Raw genomic sequence first — 19,699 nt, 5'->3', positions numbered from 1 at the left:
ACTCAGTGAAGAAGAATATAACAATCCTTAAAAACTAACAGGAGAAGCAGTCCCTCCTCATTTACTGGAATACTATACATAGTAATCCTATTCCACACTAGTTTCAAGCTAGTCAGAAAACATTGTTTAATTAGGGTAGTGTAATGTGTTAAAGAATGTGGTTCTGCCCACAAGGAGGGCTGTGGGATCAGCATTTCAAATCCTAGTTCACACAAGACAACTATTGGCTCTATTGGGCAAGTGAGTGCTTTTCAGTCTCAGTTCCTATCTGTCAAACAGAAATAAGTGACATACTGTACAATATGAATAAATGTGTTTATTTTCCAAATGCATTCATTCACTCTAATTTAGTGGTACTTCTTGTCCTCTACTAACTTTTGAAGCTACTCTCATCCTCATTCCAGCAATCCTTTTGAGATTTCTTTAAGGCAGGGGTGGGGAACCTCAGCCCTGAGCGGTTTTGCAAGGCTGAAATGTGTCCCTGAACTCTGATAATGCTTTTCTGTTGCTTGCCTGGACAAAGGATATAGATAAGTGTATGTGTAGAAACTAGCCTACTATACAAAGATAAAATTCACATTTGCTGCTTTGCTTAGTTTTTTCGCCTCTGGTCCAGACGACTACTGGCATGTGGCCCCCAGAAGATTACGCAGAACAGAATGCAGCCCTCAAGCTGAAAAGAGCTCCCCATCCCTGCTTTAAAGCTTAAGCAGGTCATTTGTTTTTTGCAATGTTTGACGTACATTCTTTCTTCTATCATTTCCAACAACAGCATTTCATAAAAATATATTTTTTTTAAAAATGAACGTATATGACAGACAAGTAAACTCCAGTTTCACCAAGTGAGAACACAATACATCACTACGCAGACAAAAAGAAAATGGCAACACATGCAAGTACAGTCATACCTCTAGTTGAGTTAGGTTCAGGTTGCGGATTTTTGGGTTGCGAACATGGCAAACCCGGAAGTGTATACTTCCAGGTTTTGCCGCGCACACATAGGAGCCTTTTGTGCGCTGTGCGCAGGAGCGCTCTATTGCATCACATGCAAGCGCAGAAGCGGCGCTCTACTTACAGACTTTTCCGGATGCGAACGGCACCCCGGAACAGATTGCGTCTGTAAGTAGAGGTACCACTGTAAAGAAAACATGGCAAGGAGTAGACAACACAGGTAAAAAAGTTGCGAGCCATACCAACAAACCTACACAAAATATAACTAGAGCCTCTTGCTCAGATATTTGGTGCTTAACTCCCAAAACTCACCATGTGTCTTCTTTAAATTTCATTTCATTGTTCTCAATCTACCACTGCTCACTTTTAATCTAGCCCTCCATATAGTTCCTCATCCCTTCCAGTTTTATATCCTCTGCAGAGTCAATGATCATGGCTACAATCCAAAAAGATGCTCAGGCTCACACAAAGAGCTTGTGCTCACCCAGAAGAATTCCCCCCATTTTTTTTTCTTTGAACAGCTGGGCAATGTGCCACACCGCAAACTTCCCCTCAATTATTCTCAATTTTTAAAGCAGCTTCTCACACATCAAGAGGGGCTTCTATTTTAAGAAAAACTAGTATAAAGCCCCTTGGGCTCTAGAAACAAGATTCACAGTTCTTAGGGCTCTGGCTCATGATATCTATTATTTCTTCAAAGTCATTTCTGAAAATTGGTAGATAGTACTTATCTTAGGAAAGACCTCATAGATCACCCCAAACTGACAGGCATGTTAGTTAGTAGCCCTGCAGCGGAGATTTCAAAACAATTTTCCACTTTATGGAAGTATGATAACATAACTTGCTTAAAATCATGTCACCTAAAGTTTACTTGTTTATTCCAGTGATTATCAAACTGTACGCAGCACACACACACACACATACCCCCCACCTACTGGGATAAAAGACACCAGGAGAAGGAGGGGAACCAAGAGAGGGATCCTGCAGCAGGCAGAGCCAGAGTCTCTTTCCTTCTAGCAGTAGAAGCTTAGCACTGAAGCCACTAGAACTGCTGTGCTATGCTGCAGGGGTGAGTGGGCAACTGGATGCAGCCAGAAGGTCAGATCCTTATCTCCACATCATCCTATGGGACAAATCTGACAGGTGGACAGGGCCACCCACCTGTCAATCACTTTACATCACAGTTACGCCAGGTAATCCATTTTTGTATAGCTGAACACCCAATGATTATTAGATCTTGCAAAGCACTGCACATCACGTTATGCAGATACTGAATCAGCTGCTCAGCACTTGCAAAGTGCTGTGCACCACACTTTGCAGGTTTCGACTATCAGCTGATCAAATGTACCTGTAAGCCTCCTTAGACACAGCAGCATTTTTACCTGTACCCACAGGTACATCTTATGACATCAGATGCAGGGCAGGTGGGAGTGGCTTGGCCAAAGCATCCTGGTGTGCCAGCCAAAGAGAGACAACTGGCAGGCCAAATTGGGTTCATGGGCAAGGGGTACATCACCACTACTGTAGAGCTTCTTCCCTGTATAGCTGGCTTTAGGAGGGAATGAGATGCACAGATGAAGTCTTCTTTGTCACAGTTGGATTAAAAAAACAATGAACAGATTTTATTTGTTTATATTATTATATCCTGCCTTTCAAATAAAATATTCCAAGGCAGTTTACACAAAGTTTCACAAAAACAATCAGCCTTTTAAAACAAAATAAGCAAACTGAAACAGCAGATAAAACTAGAATTAAAAAACACTTCCATGCCAAAAGGTGGTTTTTAAAAAAAAAAAAACCCAAAATAAAAGGACCTTCACCAGACACAAGCAAAATAGTGTAGACACAGCCTCCCTGGGAACAGCATTCTACATGTGGCATCACCACCGCACCAACCCTTTTCTTGGTCACAGACAGCCACACTTTATTGGTGAGGACACCTACTTAAAATCCTCTAACAATCAGCTGAGCACATGGGCAGTCTCATGTGGAGGTTTTCAGTCCTTCAGGAATCCTAGTCCCAAACTATGAAAGGATTAAGTCAGCACTTTGAATTGTGCATGGTGAACATACTGGGAGCCAGCAAAGCTGGTCATAAAGTGTTGATTTTCCAGTGGGGTGAGCTGCATTTCCAGCAAACCTTAGTTTGTAAAGTTCTGCATGTATTTCTATTTTACTGTGTTATTCACAGCCATTTATAGGCAGGGGCGAAAGATTACATTCGGCAGAATTAATGTCAACAATAAAATCATACCAAACAGAAAAAAATCTGTTCTTACGACTTCTTCTTTTACCTCTAAAGGTAAAGTATATACCCTAACCTCCTTATATCATGGCTGTGAGTCCTGGAAAACCTGCTCCCTGCCTTGCAGTCCTTTTTCCAGCTGGCTTGGGAGGGAGGGGACTTGACAAGACTCCAACTACAGAATCTGAGGTTGCTGTATTGTTTAGTTGTTTTTATGTTTGGAGGAAGTTGCTGCCGTTATTTATATTAATTTCTGGTATGTAAATTTGTTTTTAGATCTTATTTTGATTTATGCGGGAATTATTCATTTTGGTTATGTTATTTTTAATGTATTTTTTGTAATTATGTAATTTCATGCTGTAAGGTAAAGGTAAATAGATAAAGGACCCCTGGACAGTTAAGTCCAGTCAAAGGTGACATTGGGGTGCAGCGCTCATCTCGTATTCAGGCCAAGGGAGCTGGCGTTTGTCCATAGACAACTTTCTGGTTCATTTGGCCAGCATGACTAAACCGCTTCTGGCACAACAGAACACCGTGACAGAAACCAGAGCGCACAGAAAAACTGTTTACCTTCCTGCCGCAGCAGTACCTATTTATCTACTTGCACTGGTATGCTTTCAAACTGCTAGGCTGGAAGGAACTGGGACATAACAAAAGGAGCTCACTCCATCACAGGGATTTGAAACGCCAACCTTCCAATCCGCAAGCCCAAGAAGCTCAGTGGTTTAGACCACAGCGCCACCCGCATCTCAAGCCACCTAGAGTATGGTTTTAACTATGGAAAGACAGCATCCAAATAGAATGATGCATGTATAGAGTCGTACCTTGGATCCTGAACGCCTTGCAACTCGAACATTTTGCCTCCTGGATGCCGCAAACCCAGAAGTGAGTGTTCCAGTTTGCTAACATTCTTTGGAATCCAAACGTTTGACATGGCTTACATAGCTTCCGATTGGCTGCAGGACCTTCCTTTCGTTTCTGAACGTTTTGGAAGTCGAACGGACGTCAAGAACAGATTCAGTTCAACTTCCAAGGTACCACTGTATATGATTTTTGTTATAAAAGAAGGAGTGGAATGCCAAGGGAACCACACTGGAGCAAGTACAACCACCTTCCTAAGCCAACAGCGAAGCACCATCTGGAGCAAATGATTAGACATATGAGGATTATTTTTGAATTTATTCTTAGAGAACAAAAAGGAATGAAAATGAAGACCCTCTATCTGTTCAGATTCTAAATGAAACCATGGTTTGTTTTTATCTTCTGGTAGATGATTTGCCAGGTAGTACAATTCTAAATTCAGGATTCCCTAGCCCCCATCATGGTTAGCAACAAACGACATAAAAAGTGTAAGTTTGAAAAAGGAAGTTTGAAAAAGAGTCACCATTTTAATTACCACTAATCTAATACAATATTGTGAAGTTGTCTTTTCTAAAACATGTTATATACTGATTAACAGAATGCCAGAGCCAACTATAGTCGTCTTTGAACTGCAAAAAGGTAAAGGACCCCTGAAAGTTAAGTTCAGTTCAGTCACAGACAACTCTGGGGTTGCGGCGCTCATCTTGCTTTACAGGCTCTGCATTTGTCCGCAGACAGTTTTTCCGGGTCATGTGGCCAGCATGACTAAGCTGCTTCTGGTGCAATGGAACACCAAAATCAGCACATGGAAATGCCGTTTGCCTTCCTGCCGGAGTGGTACCTATTTATCTACTTGCAGTTTTTGGTGTGCTTTCAAACTGCTAGGTTGGCAGGAGCTGGGACTGAGCAACGGGAGCTCATCCCGTCGCAGAATACAGTATACTGTATTCAAGTTTCTAGTGATAAATATACTCATATTTCAGTTTTATGTAACACGTTAATGTTCAATAGGCTTCTTACTGCTTTTGTATATGAGGAGGGACATTAAAACATTCCTCTTATTCAATAAAATCAGTTACCTTCCAAATTACTTCTCTAAACTCTGGCTGTTTTCCACACTGCTGCCTGGATCCCATACAAAGGAAAAATATGGAGCAGGTGGACGTTTGAGGCTCTCTGTCTTTGTCTGGTGTTAGGGATGCTAAGATGTATCCAACTGTAAGCTTTCTTTCACTGAACTTTTAAGGAGAAGCTTCTGTAATTATCTGATTTCATGATTTGGGGATTGGGAGAGAGACGAGATGAAGTATGAAACATGAAGTGTTGGAAAGAAAATGAGTGTGTCGTTCTGTGCAGATAATTAGTTCATGTATCAGCCAACTTTCAATAATAGTCTATCTTGCTGGACTAAATCTAGCTGCATTTACTAGCCTCAACTGTTAAGTTCAAGACTTACATGTGGGCATTTTCCTATGGAGGCAGCAATAAAGTCAGAAAGAAAGACAAAATATATTAGATATGAATTTCTGTTTCCTAGGTCTCCAGAAAGCAATAACAGTTTTTTTCACACGTTTACAATTTTTATTTTAACAAGAGGTATGGAAAACGAGATCAAGCGCCTTTCAGCTTGCTGAAACACTTGTTTCCATGGGTTCAATTCTCCTTAGTACCTCACACAACATAATTGAAAGTTGCCCAGGAACAAGATCAGAACAACGAAACAGAATTCAGGAAGTAAATTCTCCACAGAGGAAAACAAAAACACAAACCATTAAAGATGCCTCATATGACTGAGGTTAAAAACTAATTATTTCATGGAGCTCCATTTCAAAAACAACCAGATGTTCAAAAAGGAACACTAAGTTTATTGTTTCAACCAAAAGTTACAAAGAACGCCCAAAAGGGAGGAGAGAGAAAAATGCACAAATGCCTTTACACAGAGGTGACATGAACAAACTAGTTATAAAAGAAGTTCTATAAAAAGAAACATTTTTGTTTGCAGGTCAAAGAGAAATTTAGAAAATCAGTTAATGAATGCTAAGAACATAGGAGCCACTGCAGCTTTTAGACACAAAGGATGTTGTGTTTCTAGGCCACTGTGTTTCACGAGCCATACTGTTTGTTAACCGCTTGCATTTCACTATGCTTGGTTAATAAAACGGTCAGGTATTTCTTGTTATTTGTTTGTCTACAGATCCACTCAGGTTTGCAAAGTGGCATAGTTCCAATTATTGTTTTATGCCAGAATGCTACAAAAACTACAACAGTAATTATCATTTTAGCATGGTTATATTATGAGAAGCAATTTCTAAAAGTTCTATCATCCCCAAAAAATTATCAAGGTGCCCATAAACTCCAGTTCTCAGCCTTGATTGATGACTGTTTCCAAAAGCTGGTGGTGGCAGATAGGGCTGGGCGATATATCAATATATTGTCCAAAGCCAGTTTAAAGTTCACATCGTGATAACTGTTTCATAATATTTGACCTGGCAATATATCACGAATCACAATGTGAGGGCTAGGCGATATCTGGTTTTCAACACTGCGATAACTCACCAGCTAAACATTGCAGTAACTCACTCGCTAAACACTGTGTGCTGGCAGTCTGACAATCCCAGATTATTTGTATTCACTATGACTCATCACTGTAGTCTGGACTGTCCTGAATACCACCATTTGGTAGCCAAGCCCCCAACCAAAAGTCTCATTTGGTTGCATATTGGCTTGCCTGCTGCTGAAAGTGACCATGAGGTTACTGATAATATAATCATTTATACATTTTAGACCCTTAAGTAGCAGCTTTGTGTTGTCGTCCCCCATGCTACTTAAGACCTACATAAAACTGCTGAGTGAGGTGTCATCAACCTGTAGATAGCACCCACCTCTACTTCTCCTTCTCATCAAATTCAGGTAAAGCCATAGGAGTGCTGAGTCAACAACAGGATTCTCTAATGGTCTAGAAGCTGACTAACAAATGTCAGTCCAAACAAGATGGTGGTTTACTTGCCCAGAGTAGTAGCATTCAACCAACTCTTCCAAAGTCTCAAATTTATAATCTGAGGGTATCATTAGCAGCAGCCTTGACTTTGGAGACCTAAGCAGCTTCTGTGGAATGACACAACTTTCACAAGTTACAGCTGGTATGCCAGCTGCAGCCCCTTCTGGACAGACAGTCCAATCCAGTTAATGTTATGTTTGCATAATAGTAACAGGTCTTTGCATAGCTGTTCACTGTACCATGTTGCAGATTATCTCACTTTTCTAACACTGGCTAGAAGCAAAGTCACAGAAGGTATATAGCTACTTAACAACAATTCAAGACTGATTGCGTTAGTCATTTGTCTCCCCTAGATGTCAATGGGAGTCTATTTTTTTCCTTCTGGTCTGTTCAGGATGTGACTTGAAAGAGGTTGCTTGTGTTTTCCTCTGCAGGCCCTTTAACTTAATTCATACATTCATGTGTAGGAAAACAGCCATATAGATCATGATGTGCAATAATCCTGCACAAATGTTTTGCTGCTTGTGAAAATGCTCCTCTGGCACCGTAACCAGGTCAACCTGAAAGGGTACAAAAGATTGTGATCTATTGTCAATGGCACTTCCCAGCCAAGGAATTCACACTGCAGACAGTTAAGTGTTTATTGTCAAAGATAACACAGTCGCTTCTACATCTCTGTATGTCTATGCACACCAATCTAACAGCTAGGCAGCTATTCCCAGGTCCACACTCTATGGAGCAGTTGCAGCAATGATGGGGCCACACCCCCTCCACCAGTTTATATACCTTCACCTGACAGGCTGCATGCACACAATCTGAGACTGCACCAGTGTGGAAACTTTCTCACTACATCCCTTTTCAATTCCCTCCTGGTTCTGGGAGACAGTGGTACAGGAAAGGGTGGAGAAGCACCTAGCCTTTCACTTGCCTGACTGCCTCTTTCTCGTCTTCTTCTGAGGCATCCTGTGCTCCAACCTCTAGTTCTAAAGCTTCCCCTGCCTCCAATTCTTGCCACCTAGCTGGCAGAAGCCTCTACAAACCACCGCCCCCACTCCTGAGCCAGCCTGCTGCCCCTGGTGCACACTCATCAGAGGCCTGCCAGCCCGACATCTATGATGTCACTATGAGACAGATCAGAGCCCGTATTTTCCTCTAATAATTACAGTACATAAGTAGGATCTCTCTTGCTTCCCAAAACCTGGGAAGAAAATAACTGAGGACAGCAATGTTCCACAAGTCCTTCCCTGGCACCTGTAGAGTTCCCTTCCACTGTTGAAATTAGGCTTGAAGGAAGCATTCACAGAATAAGGTGTGTGTGCTTGGTTGTGGTAGGAGCAGTTGCCCATGACTGTTTATCCAGTTTGCAAATGTGCTCACAGGCTCAAAAATGTTGGCAACCTCTGTGCTAAGTGATCAGGATGTAAAGTACAAGCTCCTAAAGAACAAGGGCACGGCCCTGCAAATTCTGTAATCTTTTTCAGGAGTTGCAGAGAACCCAGAAGAGGTTTGGGTCTCTTGCATGTTGATTTATATGCAAGAAAGACCAACTAACTCACCCTTGAGTGCTGTGGCATGCACAGATTATATGAAGTATGGGTAGGGTCTTCTTTTACCTTGGGCTTCAGAGAAGGTAAACTGTACAAATTGTGCAAATTGCCTCTCAGAGCTCTGCCACCACCTTCCCAAATGTTTGTGGAAATGTTGGGGAAATGGGAAGAAGGCAAGAGAGAAAAGGGGATGGAGGCTAGTGTTAGTGAAGTTGCTCACCTTCCTTGTAGCTTAGGGTAGGGTTCTTCTAAGTTGTTTACTTGCCTTGTTCTTTCTCCACTATGACACATTCATCCCTCCCCTCCAGACCCAAAGTTCCTCCTTCAACTTTCCCTGTCTACTCATTTCACTATCTCTCATTACCACTTCTCTTTGGTTTCCCTTGCAATGCTGCCTCAGATGGGTCCTGAGGGTGGACATTCTCCTCCTCATAGGCCCCCCTTTCAGATATACATACACTGCTGGTGTTGACAGGAGTTTCTGTTGTTGTTCCTTCTTTCCTGCCATATGGCTAGAGACAAAAGTGAGAGTGAAGACTTCCTTAAGAGGCAGGTGCTAAAGGCCATCTTGAGATGCTGCGGCCGTGGACACCTCATGGTGCAGCTGCAGGCAGTACAGATACTACCACAGAGCTTGGCTGCAGCTGAAAGGCTCGCCTAAGGCTCCAACAACAACCAGTCTGTTTTAAGTGAAAAACCAGAGGATTGCTGCTTCTGCCACCAAGAGAAAATAAAATGGACCCAAATCTTGAACAAACAAGTGCTCTCTTTTTCTGTGTTCTTTGAAGCAGCACATGCAGTGAAGCAAGATCCCTTCCTTGGGGTAGGAGAGAGGTATCGTTTCATTCCACTTGAGAATGACTGGCTAGTGAGCCAACACAAAATTTATGGACCTCTGAATGAAGATGTGGGTGCACTGATGCAGAAATAAGTTGATTCCAGCTGAGCAGTTGTAATTATGACCAAATAACACCTGTGTAACTGAACACCACAAGTTATGTGATCATGCATATGAACTCTGTAAATGCCTACACTAAACAAAGAGACTTAAAAAAATAAATCCATGTAACAGGTCAGGACACGTAAGTCACCACAGAATAACCACTCGCCACCAATCTCCTACAAGGTTATGCTGAAACCAATACTCCAATTTTTATTTGACAAGCATTAACTACAGCTATCTTTTTTCCTGAACTTCCTCCCTCTCCTATGCCCAGCCTCTTTGGCTCTGAAACTTACTTTTTAAAAAATAATAATAATAATTTATCATGTATGTGAAAGCACTTTGTTTTAGAGCAGAGGTGGGGAATCTCAGGTACAGGGGCCAAATGCAACACTCCAGGTCTCTCTATTCAACCCTCAGCATTATCCCCAGATCTCGCTCTTTCTTCGCAGACCCCATACCTCCCAAGTCCTGCTCCAAGTCCTCCTTACGTGCTTTTTCTTGCCTAGAAGTGTCCTTGAACTGAAATAATGCCTCTTCCCTACCTGGATAAAGAAAGGTACATAGAAACATCTTGCTGGAATGTAGCCTACTGTCTAAAGGTAAGCCACATCTGTTGCTCCTCCCAGTTTTGTGGTTCACATCATAAAATGCAAAATAAAAACAAAATGCATAATAAGTTAAAGTAAAGAGCAAACAGAAAAAAATACTCCAAGGAAATAAAACAATTCCAACCAGAAATATATCTACTACACCAACATGTTAATCAAAAGAAAAGATGGTCCAATATCAGAAAATTCACACTGGCCGTACAGGAGACCTAGGTAAATTCCTGCCAAATGCAGATATATTTCATTTTCAAAATCTGTGTGCTGTACTGGTGTTCAACTTTCACTAAGTATATCTGGATTCAAACTCTTACTCAACCACGGAATTCACAGGGCCAATCATAATCTCTCCACCTAACCGATCTCACAGGATCATTCTGAGGAGTTAAAATCAGAAGAGCCATGTATACTGCTCTATGCTCCTTGGAGAAAGGGCAGAAAAAATGAATGCCTAATAAAATGTCATCCGGGCTCTCAATGGTATCAATAGGCAATGAACATACATGTTGTGCCATTTCAACATACATGCACAAATACATGCCATTTCAACCCATCCTACTGTGCTGAAAGATCTTTCCTGGGCCTAACTTGATCAAATCAAGTCTAATACAAGTTAATGAAAGTGTTAACAAATCATCATCATCATCACCCCTCTATTTCTGATATTTAATCTGTGAATATCAATGCTAATGGAACCAAAATGGAACCATCCATGCATAAGAGCATATAAGGCAGCTTTGCAACATCTCAGAGGTTGCAGGAATTCAAAAACAAACTTAACTAAAAGCAACTCAATAAAGGCTGAGCATGCCAAGTGGTCACAGAATGCTCACTAATAGTTGGGAGTGGATACAGAAAGCCAAGCAGGAGGGAAAATGGAATGGAGCAGTCTGAACAGGAGCATGCCACACTGCAACATTCTGTTGCAAGTCCGTCTTTTACATACCACGTACAGTGGTACCTCTGGATGCGAACGGGATTCGTTCCGGAGCCCCGCTCGCATCCTGAAGTGAACGCAACCCGCGTCCACATGGGTCGCGATTCGCCGCTTCCGTGCGTGCTCGCGACGTCATTTTGAGCGTATGCGCGAGCAGTGAAACCCGGAAGTAATGCACTCCGTTACTTCCGGGTCGCCGCGAAGCGCAACTCGAAAATACTCATCCCGAAGCTACTTCAACCCGAGGTATGACTGTAATGCCAAACATATCCAAGTAGCTAGCCTTATACAGCCAGAACGGGATCACAGACATACAAGCAGGAGGTATGAGTAGGCTTGTGAAGGTGTGAAGAAGTAAGGTGTGAAGAAGTAAAACAAAATTCATGAGGGAAAACTAAAGGAGTAACTGCTCCGCAAGACAGCCCAAGGGGGACTGAGCATGCCATGAAGCCAGAAGACTCAGTGGCCATGAAGTGTTGGCTTTGAGGGTTGGGTAGAAAAACAAAGGGTGAGAGGGAATGGGATATAGTAGCAGAAGGCATGGCTGAATAGGACACTGAATAGGAGCATTCCACATTTTACTGCAACTCTCACTTGTAAGACACATTAATAAACCTGCAAACCTACAACTGAAATTCAATGCAACAGCCATCACTTTTCTGTAAACTGCAATTATTTCCCCATTCCCCTGTTGGCACATAGTCATTGATTCAGATAATGTAACTTGAGACTGCTTTGCACATGCAAAAAGTCTGAACAATATTCTAGGTAGCAATAACCATGACTTCTTGGCCAATGTTTTTAATAATGATGAAAGAAATGTTTTAGTAGAAGTGAAAACTGCTGACTAAGAAAGCAGAGCATAAACAGTAATTAAAAGACAACATTTTTGAAAACGTGATTAAGAAATGTGAATTGTTTAAAGCAGTCTGCCCCAAGGTTTTTCAAGGCGAGGTAGAGATAACCACTGTGGTATCCACTGAACAAATCCAAGTTAAATTAATATTTAACTAACAGTAAAGCAGCAAGCAGAAATAAACCAGGTTCTTAACAAGCAGTAGTTGTCCAATATGACGTATCTCTTCTGAGCATTTTAAAATATCCTCCCATGTTATCTATAAGACAAAGAGCTAGAAAAAATAAAAAATGAATTATCAGGATTGCAGCAAAAGTCCCCACACTACTGAATTTATGCCTTCAGACCTCCATTTCTGGGTAGCTAAAAAAAAATATTAAGCATTACACCATTTTATTGCACAAATCATGCAGTGCACTCTTTAGATGCATACCACTTCAAGTATAACTGTCAAATTATTCCATCAGTCATGGATACTTTAGCTGAGATTCCTGCATTGCAGGGGGTTCAACTAGATGACCCCCAGGGTCCCTTCCAACTCTACAATTCTATGATTCAAAAACTATGTGATCCTCTTATCCTGCATTGTACAAGGGACACTTAATATTTCCGTGCTGGATTAGCATTACACATCAGCATTTCCCCCCTAACATCTTAGATATAGCATTTTACCATTATTATAATATTTGTGTTCCATAATGGGAACTAAGTAGTTTAACTCTTAGCCTCTTCTGAAAAGCACTTTAGAAACCATTGTAAAATTGGAATGCAGAAAGGTTTGCCCTTCATAATATACTAACAAGTCCAGAAAACTGCTGTCTAGTGGTATTTAGCTGATCCAACAAATACTTGATGGGTTTGTAAGTTTACAATCCTATTACCATATAAAATACACATCTCAACCTTTTCATAATCACGCAAGCCACAGTATATGAAAGTGTCGATTACACACTATGCTGCCACAAACATGTTAATCACACTCTGCTGAAACAGTTTACGTAAGCTCTCGTCTTATTCAAGTATCTTTAAGTAACATCCAAGGAATCCATTTCTTTTGGGGGAAACTCCTGATTAGGTTGATATCAGTTAAAGTCTACAGTAACATAACTGCAGGGGCAGGGAAAAGAATGGTCCCAGATTTAGGGCCTAATGAAGGTCAATACGATCCACAACAGTATGTTCCTTACAGAAGTTGCTCTGCATCTTTTAGAAACATTTGCTGGCAAAAGAAATACTGAAATTGAGATGTATAATGGGACAACATTCTAAAAACTGTGCTTCTTTGGCAGTATGCTATTAGCAGGCTCCAACAATGTCATTTGCAGATTTAAGTATATAGACTCCAAAGAAAATGTATGAACCTATATTACAAGTAGATTTACAGAAGGTCAAAAACTCAGCTGAAACTCATCTTCTTTATTTTTTTTTTAATAATATTTATTGAAAAAAGGATTTTTTAAAAATGTTTTATACAAAAAAAATCAAAATAAAAAGTAAAAATGAAACCATCATTTTCGTATTCTCTACTGTCAATACCTTCTTTCCTTGACCTCCTCCTCCTCCCTTTTCCTGTATCCTGTTTTATAACAATAACAGCAAATCCTTTCCATAATTCATAGTATTCTATCATAACATTACCTTAATCTGATATCATATTATCTTATAAAAAACCTTAGGGTTTAAAACTTAAATCTTGATTTTTGTCAACTTCTCCTAAACCCTAATCTTCTTGCCTAATTCGAAACTCATCTTCTTTAAGCAATTCTTCTCAAAGCCCAGAAAAACTGACTTTTTTCCTGTTACACTTATATTTTTCCTTCCTCAGAGATGCATTCTCCAACAACTGCTGCTGGCAAAAGACACAGATGTTGGTGAGACTTTCTTATGAGCACCACCACAATAAACCAGAATGAAAACAATCCAAACATTACTTATAGCCCATGTGAACCAAAAGGCATCAGTACAGAATTGTTCATACTTTATTTGCTAAACATTCTGACACTTTCAGCAGAACAGAGGAAGGCTGGCTATGACTTCTTTTACTGTTTCTGCCAAAAGCCAACACACTATCATGGGTAAGCAGTACATAAAAAAGCAAACAAAGGCATATGGCGATATTTATAACCAAGCTGAATTATAAAAATCTTCTGCGCTAAGGGATGCATTAGCTTTTTGTCCATAAGCTGTTTAACTCTTTGCTATGAATGCCTTCTCCAGAAATGGGAGGAATGCCAAAGCAGGTCACCCTCAAAGTTAGTGAGTTAAAAGCAACCTACTGGAAACACAAATAAACTAACACTGATTTATAACTGGCTTAGTTCACAAGGTTGGCTGTTGTGATGACAGGCTACATTGATTTCTTATTGATAAAGTTAAGTTTGCTGATCACACTCTTGAATGTAAGTACTATCTCAGAACCACAGCTAAAACAATGGCATCATGGCAAAGTAATAAACCAAGGATTAAAGTACACTGACAGCAACATAAAACTGGCCACTATGAATCAAGCATCAAGATAATGAGTGCTATGCACCATCAAGTAGTTTTTTAAATGAAGATATTGTCACCCCAGGGCCTCTAGCGACAAGGAGAAGCAGCCTACAGCATTGGCAATCTAAAACTGTCATGTAGCATTTTCTTTTTAAAGATGAGCATATATGGTTATTAACAGAAGCAAATATAAGACTATCAACCAGGCACTATCCCTGCACAAGACTCACATAAATTAACTGAAGTTGAACTCAAGATCATCTATGTTCCTGCATTCTTACTCCTTTGAATGAGACAGCATTCCTGGTGGATTGTGCTCTATATGTTCACTATTTTCATGGCAAAGTTCATTTAAGCTTGTAATTCAACACTTTCCTGTTCACTTGTGGTGAGCAAAAACTGCCCAAAGAAGACAAAGACAGACATGGGCAAAGCCTCCATAATGTAACCAGTTAACTTGGGGATACATTATGGAGGCTGCCAATTGGGATTGTTCACCTCCTAACTACAAGGCTGAATTAACAACATTCAAAGATTGCAAAACACTGGAAACATTAAGATAGCTAATTTCTCAACCCATAGCTATGTCTTCAACAAATCACTCTGTATAATTCAGTTATCTACTGTACTTGACAAGTGGCCATTTTGACAGCACAACTACAGTTGATAACATGTATGACAGATAGCTAAATAAGTATGATCCTAAGCACTCTTTGAAGTAATTGCCACAGACCATCACCCTTTGTGCATACAAGTTATCTACATGCATGCATGTTTCTTAAGAGTGGAAATTTTTATGGTTTTAATCTTATGGTGAATACTTAGTTTGCACTTTCAAGAGCTGAAACAGTTTAACTGAAACAATTGATAAAGGAAATAACCAAGGGTTTCATGCATTCATTTCCCTTCATTCTGTTAATATATTTCACACAGCTACATTACTCTGCACAATACTGAACTCAAATTTATTCATAGTTCAGGATTGTGCACAGCCATGTAAAGCCAACAGCATGAGGTGTTTAACAACTGGCAAGTGTAAAACTGAAAATGTTACTCTCATTCCTGATATTCAGAAGCAGTCTTGGGATTTCATACAGTCTGCCAGTCACTGCTTCAGTTAAAAAGAAACCAACAGGTTGAGTGGGAGCTGGCTGACAAAGTGCCTACACCATTTGCATTTTAAAAGGGCCCTTTTCTTCTCTTCTAAAGTACTGCTGCCAGTCCAACAGGGGGCAAAAGTTTACATTTTGAGCACAAGCATATTAGAAGACCTCAGAGATTGAATGTGGCAAAAGAGAAAAAAAAGGAATTTATAGTAGCAGGGTATATTCTCTCACCTAACTCTGAAGGAAAACCTACCACTGTCTTCATTCTATACTAAGGCTCTGAGAAATACAACAGCACTTAAGCTTAAGCACTTAGAGGAACTTTGCTCAGCTTTTAACACTCCCTGCCAACTACTATTTAACATGCTGCATATTTATATTTTATTTTTTTAAAAAAATTATTGCCTCATTTCCCCCCGCAAATGTTATTCCAAGAAAAAGAAACCAGCATCACAGAAAAAAGCTAATGTTAAGTACACAGAAAACACTCCATAATTTTTATCCACTTCTTCCTTTGAAGCAAACAAAATGATAAATGCTAATAAGCAACTGTCAGAGAAAAAATGTGATTCAGGTAGTTTTCTAATTACCCCATGTTTAGCTCAGAGCACAAAGCATAGACTTTGAAGCAAAAAGGCACCTTTCTAAAGCTGTCTGAGTTAAAAACAAAAAACAAAAAACCACAAACCAGTCTGACCAAAGCTAGGAAACTCATTGTTTCTCTCTCATTTCTTTCCATCAATCTGCAGTCAAAAAGAACAAAGCGAAGAAATAAAAAACCCGACACTCTTGGTTGCCATTTGAAAGGATGAAGCAGGCATTCTGAAAGCATCTGGTTTCGAGGCTCTTACTGGAGTGGTGTCACTGCTTTGCTTTTCCAGACTGTATGGTAGACCTGGGACAAATCCAAAAGATTGTATTTCTAAACATTTCTTTCAGGGTGGAGAAGCAGGCGAGGCAAGGCAACATTCCTGACCGTGCAAGTCTTAGGTTCTAGGCACCGCAGGTGAAGTCAGGCAGACTGATCATGTCTATTCTTCACCTTTTCAAAACGCCATTGGGGGGAAATATACACCGAGACTGATTTTCTTACAGGCGCTACCACAGTATATTACGTCTTCCAGTGGGAAAGGTCACCAGGCCACGTTCATTAACATGGAAAACAAACCTCATGTTTCCAGGCTGCAAGAGTATTTGGACATTTGATGCTTTCATTCTTATTCTTTTCACATATTAAGGTTTCTTTTTAATCTAAAAAACAACTCTTTCAGCACACGATCAGGAAGAAAGGTCTTTGAATTTCTTTATTTTAAATTAGTGTCTACAACCAACACCACCATTTGATTAAAACAAAAAGTTCTGCATTTTGTGCCTGCCATGAACAAAGTATGCAAATCGAGGAAGGGCGGAGAGGAGAACATACACATGCCGTATCATGCAACAGTTCCAAAACAGGTACAATGCAAGTCTCCGTGTAATAAATAATATGAACTAAACACACACACGCACACATGGAGGCCAGCGTGGAAAAAGCAGCCAAGAATCCGTGCAGGTGGTGGGGGGTGGGGAGGAGAAAGAACCCTCAGCTGAAATCCGGGTTTTTTGTATTTTTAAAAAAGAAAAGGAATCAAGTGAGAATGGCGTCGGCAGGTAAGAGACGGGCGGACCGGGCAACAACCCCTCCCCCCTCTTGCACGCACAACTCCATTAACCGAGAGTGGATCGGGTCCAAAAGGTTTCTTCTCCCCGAGGAGGGCAAGTTGCCGCTGTGGGAGCGGAGGAAGAATCCCAGGGCAACAAGGGGAAAGAAGGCGCTTCTGCCCCAGGGATCGAGGTTGATCCCGCCGAAAGCGGCGGCGCATTCAGAGCAACTCACCTCGAAGGAAGCTTTAGGGCTCGGTGGGCAACGGGGGGGAGCGGTAAGGTATTTTTATTTCAGCAAAGGCAAGTCTTCCCCTGTGCTACTCAACAGGCGGCGGTGACCGGCAAGACCGTGAGACGCCGAAGAAACTACTCACCACACGCGCCCGGGGCGCCGCCACCCGCATGCTGCCTCGCTCCGACCCGCCAACTAGCCGCTGGCGCCGGGCTTCGCCACCGTCTCCCTCTCTCTCTTTCTTTCTCCGTGAACACACGCGCGCGCGCGCGCTCACACACACACCGGCAGCTCCCGGAGCCCCTCCGCTCCCTTCCCTCGCACGAGCTCCCGCCCAGTCCGCGCGCGCCCGCCTGAAGAGCCGCCAGCACAGCCAACCCGCCTCAGCAGGCCCGCGCCGCGCGTGCCCAGAGCCAGCTAACCAACCAACCAACCAGCCCGCCCGCAGAGCCCAGGAGTGCCTCGCGCCCGCCCGCCCGCCGACCCCTCCTCCTCCTCTCGCGCGCCCCTGACACCCCCCACCTACCCCCCCATTGGACTGCTGCGCCTCTTTCTCTTCGCGCGCCCCCACCCCGCCGCCGCCTCACCGTCCCTCCGCGTTCCTCGCAGCTCTCCTCGCGCAACCGACTACGACCACTCGGTTCACCTCGACCTCCTCCTCTCTCCCCCCCCACCTCCCATTCACACGCAAACACATTTTGCACGCAGCCTTTCTCCAGCTAACGCCGAGTTAATGTGCAAAGAGAGTGGATGTGCCCCGACACTCTTCTTCACTATGCGCCCCCCTCCCACCCGCGTCAAAATTCTCCAGGTTCCTCACAGAAACTCACCACTCATGGGGTCGTGCCCCTAGAATTCCTCGCTCGCCCGACTATCCTGTGCTTTTCTTGCGAGGAAGACCCGCGGAGTTGACTTCCGAGTAAACCTGCTTGGAATAGAATCCGGCTCCCCCAGTGTAGAGATTATGCACGCACACTCCAGGAGACACTTCGCGCCGTCTCTCTCTCCTTCACCATTTGTCGGCTTCCTCTCTCGAAAGCCGCTTCACCCTCTGCCACAGAATCTTCCACAGAATCGACACCATTAAAGCTCCGCAGCAGCTACTTCCCGCCTCCAGAAGATCCCGGTTTCAGCTGTGCATCCCCCACCACCACCTCACCCGTCTTTCAGATAATTCTTCCTGTTGCAACCCTCTGCTCAGCTCCCGCACTTTCCGCCTATTTTATTTCGTGCGGACCCTGATGTCCTCCCGCCCCTCACCCGTACGGAAGAGATTGGGAGGGGGTTGTTTACACCGTGCGGGTCAGCTATCGCGCACAACTGCCCCGGGATTGTTGAGCGAGGCAAACTCTCCTGTACATTTGCAAAAGTGCTGTCGTAGTCAAATGATCTCCGCCTCCCTCTCCCCGCCCGCCTCCTATATTGAGTCATGTCATCTTAGTCAGAATAGGTGTGAACTGCTCTGGGGCCCCAGGGCTAAAGGTTAGCAAATCTGAAAGAGGCCGGACTCAGACACACCCGACACCACCTTTTTCTTGAGCTTGGACTCAGCAACTCCACCTCCTTATTCGCGAGACCGGCTGGAGGCGGAGCTGCTTCCCCACTGGTCTTTGCCTGAACTCTCCAGCCCCGCCTGCACAACCCTCTCCAGCAGAGACAGGTAAGGAAGTAGGTAAGTCGGCAACCCTCTTCGTCAAGGTTCCTGTGGAAGGGGAAAGTTTCCCTGAAAATGTTCTTTACCATATCGTACAAGCTTCTCAGTGTACCATATATTCTCTTCTCCGCCCCCTTCCCACTGCCACCATATTGGGATGTGCAAATAAATAATTAAAACATCCATCATTAATGAAAATTGCACTGTTGTGCATTTTTAACCAGTCTTTTTTTAAAAAAAAAAATCTAAGCCTCTCAACTTGTGTTATACACTTCCATTCTTGTTGGGGCATGTCTAGCCTTGAGGCCAAAAGATCTTGGCAGGCATACACTTGGAGAGCCACATCTTAAACTGCCTTTGAAATGAAAGAGCTGGAGACGACAAGAAAAAAGAGAGGGATGGAGACAAGTAAGAAGAAGCAGAATTTGAGCAGCAGCAGCTTATAATAATTATAATAATTTATTATTTATACCCCGCCCGTCTGGCTGAGTTTCCCCAGCTTGAAAGCAAAATAAAATATGGACCAACCAATCCTATGGGTCCACTTATGCTGCCACAATCTCAGTGTGATTTAGCTGGTATCCTATATACACCCAGTAAAAAAATCATCGAACAGTTCTTATTTGG

General features: G+C 42.4%; 1 protein-coding gene across 25 annotated transcripts in view; it reads right to left on the bottom strand.

The window, feature by feature from the left end:
- PTPRF (protein tyrosine phosphatase receptor type F) overlaps positions 1 to 18,889 on the bottom strand; it is a 474,052-nt gene extending 455,163 nt beyond the window's left edge. For 13 of the 25 annotated variants that reach the window (XM_083510748.1, XM_083510771.1, XM_083510770.1 and 10 more), the window contains exon 1: positions 17,561 to 17,823. The gene's annotated coding sequence lies outside the window, so the exon portion shown is untranslated. Of the gene's footprint in view, positions 1 to 17,418; positions 17,824 to 18,248 lie in introns of those variants that run through there. The other 12 variants (XM_083510759.1, XM_083510768.1, XM_083510752.1 and 9 more) reach the window with 3 other exon arrangements.
- Positions 18,890 to 19,699: the final 810 nt, after the last annotated feature.

This window comes from Podarcis liolepis (assembly GCF_965112155.1).
Source record: "Podarcis liolepis genome assembly, chromosome: 6".
Lineage (NCBI taxonomy): Eukaryota > Metazoa > Chordata > Lepidosauria > Squamata > Lacertidae > Podarcis > Podarcis liolepis.
The sequence above is the reverse complement of the archived record's forward strand: the minus strand, read 5'-3'. Positions and strand labels throughout refer to the sequence as shown.